Source organism: Pezoporus flaviventris, unplaced genomic scaffold (genome assembly GCF_033815535.1).
Source record: "Pezoporus flaviventris isolate CSIRO_AGI_PZ_B2104156 unplaced genomic scaffold, CSIRO_AGI_Pfla_v1 ptg000001l, whole genome shotgun sequence".
Classification (NCBI taxonomy): domain Eukaryota; kingdom Metazoa; phylum Chordata; class Aves; order Psittaciformes; family Psittacidae; genus Pezoporus; species Pezoporus flaviventris.
This window is the reverse complement of record NW_026892549.1, coordinates 2185997-2191996: the sequence shown is the minus strand read 5'-3', so window position 1 is coordinate 2191996 and position 6000 is coordinate 2185997.

Below are 6000 nucleotides of genomic sequence, written 5' to 3'. Positions count from 1 at the left end.
GAAGAGCTGTTCCATGAGCTTGGTTACAGGTTACAGAGCAGCTGAACTCCTATCTGTTCACCCTTCAGCCCATGCTCACAAAATGAAGTGTGCAATTACAATGGTCATGTCGAGTAGACCAGGCTGGAAAACTATCTCAAAGCACCAAAAATCCCATAGACATTGTAACGCCAGCTTATTATAACTGAGCTTTTTTCCCCTTTTTTTTTTTTTTTTTTTTTTTAATGTGACCTCTATATCAAAGTCTCGGTTGGAACCTGAAACCAAATCCGAAACACCATAACAGTCACAGTTAGCTCAGGGGAAGTGTGAGAAACAAAACCAAAATCACACTTTCTGACAAGCATGGATTCACAAATCAACAGAGACAGGAAAGAAAGCAGCACCAGGCTCACTTTGGAAGTCTGTGCTGTGGCTTGACAACAGAGAGGCTGGTTCATCATTTAGCCATTCCTCCAGCTATAGTAAACTTCTAAGGACTGCAGAATCTCTGGGTATGTGAAATGCCACTGCAGAGACATTTCACACATCACCTTCACTCCAAACGGATTTTACACACCACCACAGACCAACAAAAAAGCCCACACACAATTTTCTAGTTGTTAATCCGATATAAAGGAATTCTTGACAGTACTGAGTAAGGAAGCACAGGGCAGGTTTTCACAGTCTTCCTCAGCACATAAATGCTGACAAAAGGATCAGCTTAAAAAAAAACAGCTTTGGTAAGCCCGACAACATAGAGGGACAGATGAGCTGAAGAAAAGATAAATAAATATACACAGTTCAACTGTTCACCCTTCGATCCTGCTTCTGAGCATGTTTGCGAGGAAGACCACAGGATGCTAAGAAATTAAAAAAAAAAGAAAAGTTTCTTTCTACATAATTCTCCCTTTCCTGTTGCTGAGATAAACAAGACCCACTGCTGCAGTTCAAATTTCAGAGCAATCTGCTGTCAGCTCTGAAGCAGTTGCTTGCAGGCAAAAGAGCCCATTGTGTGACCTCACCAAGAATTATCCTGATATGGGAATAAAGAGAATCACTGACACAAGAAAAATGTGCATTGGTTTGCTTTAGAGTTCATATAGCAGTTTACAGCAGCACAAGGCAAAAAAGCTTAGAATTCAAGGCACCAGCACTGTGCCTGATGAGATGAAAATTTCTTGTTGGGTAAGTACTCAACTGAGACAATGTGGGTTTATTTCTACTTTCTAGAGCATGCAGCAAGAGATAGTTGGTGCCCCCAGTGCAAGCTGCCACCAAAAATCAGCACATTAGGAAAACTTACTCTGGCACTTGAGCTTTTTCTTCAGATTAAAACAGGAAATCCTGATAGAATGGTAACAGTAACCACTATGGAGATGATGAGCAAGTTGAGTTGTAACTGTAGTACATTTTGGAATTATATTGCTTTACATCTGTTAAGAATACCTGTTTTCCTCATGTAGAAATGACTTCCTTTTTTCCCCCCCCCTCTGGCTGTTTGATACACGTGAAGACACAGCTTTAGTGACTGAGAAGATTGCCAACTTCCAGCAGAGATCCCTGAAATCAAGCATTATTGCTTTGTGTTTGTTAGGGAGATATTAGCCTTACACATTTCAAAAGACTTTTGACCCACAAGAATACCCAGAAGCTGTTAAAATCTGCTCAAAAAGGTTCAGAGTGTATCAAAGCTACCTGCTTCGGGGTTTCCTACATATATCCATGAACATGGGGAGATGTTAACCCTCACACTTGTTTCAGTCGATCAGAAAATCCCTTTCATCTCTTAGACATATTCTAAATGCTTTTATCAACAGGAAATTATTGGAGTAAATGCTTTGGTAAAAGCCTGTCACCTGTTCTTTGCCACACTTTTTAGCTTAATTTATAAATACAAATTAACACCCAAACACATTCAAAGCTATATTGATGATTGTCATGGTTTAAACCCAGCCAGCCAGCTCGTTCACTCACACCCCCGCCAGTCCAGCAACCAATGCACAACACAAATCACCACTGCTACCACCAATGACAACAATGATAAGAGAAAATAACAAGGGAAGAGAATACAATACCACCGTCCAAGGAACGAGTCCGACCCAGAAGACCCCATATCCGTGTCCTTCTGGGTAACTCCCAGTCACGCCCCCAGGCATGACGTGCTGCGGTATGGAATACCTCTTTGGTCAGTTTGGGGCAGGGGTCCTGTCTCTGCTTCCTCCCGGCTTCCCCTCCTCCCTGGCAGAGCATGAGGCTCACAAAGTCCTTGGTCAGAGTAAATATTACTGAACAGCAACTAAAAACATTGGTGTTATCAGCGCTGTTCCCAGGCTGAAAGTCAAAACACAGCGCTGCCCCAGCTACTAAGGACAAAAATTGACTGCTACTGCTGAACCCAGGGCAATGATTTTGACATTTCAAATACTGTGGCTCATTTTACCTTCATGAATCCAATATCTGAGTGTAAAAAATATTATTTCTTGTCTCATTTACTATTCTCTGGCTCATATACATTATTCACCGTATTGTTGGCTACTGTGTTTTATATATGGCTAATTTGAAAGGATGCAGTAGGGCAAACTCCAAAATGGCCTGGAAACAAGACAAACAAGACATCCTACACCCTATATGTTGAGCTACTGGCACTGTTCACAGCTGAACCCCTCTGGCTATTTAGTTTCTAGTAGCTCTTCTGGGATCCCACAATCACTCATTCACTTTTTCTCACTATGTTCCCTGCAAAGTAAATCACATTCCTCAGTTAAAAAACGAAATTACTAAGCTATTCAGAGACTACTTTTGAAAAGGGATCCATACACTTTTAAATAAGTGAGGTCTCTGAAATGATTTCCAGCTATTGAAGGGAATTCTAGATATTTATCCCTCTGAAGGCCAGAAACCATTATCCAATTTCCATGATAAATAATATCCATAGTTTATGTCAGTTTTTAATAATATTTGGGTCGGAGCAATGCCAGGCACAGCTACAGGTTGGGCAGAGAAGATATTCAGAGCAGTCCTGCAGAAAAGGACTGGGGGGTGTTGGTCGATGAGAAAATGAACATGAGCTGGCAGTGTGCACTCACAGCCCAGAAAGCCAACTGTATCCTGGGCTGCATCAAAAGGAGCATGACCAGCAGGTCAAAGGAAGTGATCCTGCCCCTCTACTCTGCTCTTGTGAGACCTCACTTGGAGTATTGTGTGCAGTTCTGGTGTCCTCAACATAAAAAGGACATGGAACTGTTGGAACAAGTCCAGAGGAGGGCCACGAGGATGACCAGGGGACTACAGCACCTCCTGTATGAAGACAGGCTGAGAAAATTGGGGCTGTTCAGCCTGGAGAAGAGAAGGCTGCGTGGAGACCTCATAGCAGCCTTCCAGTATCTGAAGAGGGCCTATAAGGATACTGGGGAGGGACTCTTCATTAGAGACTGTAGTGATAGGACAAGGGGTAACAGGTTAAAACTTAGGGGAAGTTTAGATTGCATATAAGGAAGAAGTTCTTTACTGTAAGGGTGGTGAGGCACTGGAACGGGGTGCCCAAGGAAGATGTGAAAATCCTTGGTTGTGTTCAAGGCTGGGTTGGACAGAGCCTTGGGCAACATGGTTTAGTGTGAGGTGTCCCTGCCCATGGCAGGGGGGTTGGAACTAGACAATCTTCAGGTCCTTTCCAACCCTAACTCTTCTATGATTCTATAATATTAACATACCTGATTTTCCACCACCTTTATGAGTCTTCACCCCTTCCCCCTCCCCCCAAGCTAAATAAATTAAGCATGATTGTTTTTTATGAGGAAATAGCCATTTCCTCTTCCTCATGTGCCTAGCATCAGGAAACTGAATGCTTTTATCTATGCTGCCTTTGGTAGCTATGTTTCAGTTTGCACAGCCAATGCATGGAGCCAACTGTTCCTATGCTGCTGGTTGAGACGGACCCCACAAGCAGATTTGTCATCTCACTCTTGGGGTGCTCAAGACTGGAGCCACAGTTTGTGCAGCACAGCTAACGGGATTGAGTGTGAGGCACAGCATCTGAATAAATATGTTTGTACAGACATTATCTGGAAAAGGAACTGAATAACTGGACTGAGCTAATGGTGAAAACCTATGGCAAAACAAACCAGCATCCTTTCTACAAAACTAGGCCCTAACTATACAGGTTAATTTCTATGTTTTATTACACTCAAATTGGATTGTTGGCTTATAATTGAATTTCAGAGGGTTTTTTTCCTTCCATGAAGGTGTGTGTTTCTCTGTGTTAAAACCAAATAAAAACTGTAACTGTGTCCAGCAGCAGTATTATGAAAACACATCAAAACCAGGTGAGATATAACAGTCAGAAATACCCTACTTTATCTGTGTACCCAGATTAACCTGGGCAAGCTGGTAGAGTGAAATTTACTGCGTTCCCATTCAGACCTGAACTCTGCAGATGGTATGCATGACCTTGGGTAAGGCACCCACACACAAAAAATCACAAGGATTTAAATAACTAATTCCCAAGAAAGCCAATGGGCTTAGGGCACCTAACTCTATGTGAGGACCTGGGACTAAACTCAAATGTGGCTAAATCCTCCATGTGTTAAGAATAAGGTAAATTTGTTTTCTTCTATTATGTTCCATTGTTTTCCTACCTTCTTACATCCTAACATCTGTAGGACCAGGACTTTCTGCTCCTGTATGTGGATGAAGTCTTATATGAGGGACAAATGCGATCTCTGTTTTCTGAAGCCTGTGGATATTCCTTGAAAAAGATCCTTATCATTACACTTTTTCTGAGGAATGTGGGCCTCTATTGCCATACGTTATCTGCAATAGACTCTGACAGCACATCTTTCTCTGCACCAATAGATAGTTAAGAAATAACTATTCATCACCAGTTCTTCTCTAGACTTGTTTCTTAAGACATAGAAAATTCCTGTAATCATCTCACATTTATGTGCCCATCTGCCTTGACTGTAGTGGCTATTTTCAACCAAATTTGTTTCAGATTTGAAAATACAATATTCCTACATGTTTAATGATAAGGTAAATGAGGGAGATGATAAAAATATAATTGTACCTTCTTTCTGAAACTAATTCATCTTTACCATGAACATGGCCTCAATCGTGTCACAAATCTCAAACACACACCAGATTCCTCATCCTAGTGAAGAAACTTCATTCTGGTAGATACAAATACGTAAGTCTCAGTCCCAGGCACTTTGCAATGTACATGAAACCAGTCACACCTTCATGATACCGGAATGTCTGAATTTATTCTATTTTTAGTTAGAGCCAGAACTGACAGATCCTGATATATAACAACAAACCAAGTGAAGCAAACATAAAAATTCTATGGAGAGATCTAGAAAAAAAACAACATTATTAAACTCGGGAGTTTTGAAACAAAAGAAAACAGAAAATAAGCTAGGTGAGAAAACCATTTATCTAGGCTAGTCCAATCTTACAAGAAAAGAAAGGTCCAGAAGGCATTAATTCCACTTCTGTGTTATTATCCTCAAAATACATCGCTGCAATTTGGACACATAAAATGTCTTCAGCAAGCTTGAAGTGTAACATGTTGACAAAGAAATATGTGCTATTATTTTGAGCTTCTAGGTCACCTGCAAGACAGCAATACAAACAACCTGGCTAATATAGCCAAAAAATAAGCAAGTGTTTCAGACTGTAGGCAGAGTAGGAGGGGAAAAAAGAATTGCTAATATAATGAAGAAGGACAGAAAATGAATACCAGGTTGAGAAGAAACATGTTTGTGGAATAGGTGTGTCAAGAGAGATAGCTGCATAGTTCATCTAAATGACAATATGAATGTTTTCTCCTCAGGCTCTGTTTCTTTCTCTGTCTTGTATTTTTTTTTTTTTTGTTGTTCTTGCTTACAGCAAGTTGCTGGAAGGGAAATGGTGTGAATCAATGATTACTATCTCACTAGTCTTTTATGTCTTCAAACTTCTCCCTTCTCCAGAGGCAGCTGAGACAGAAACAAATAATCCGTTTAGTGACTGTCATAGCATGAT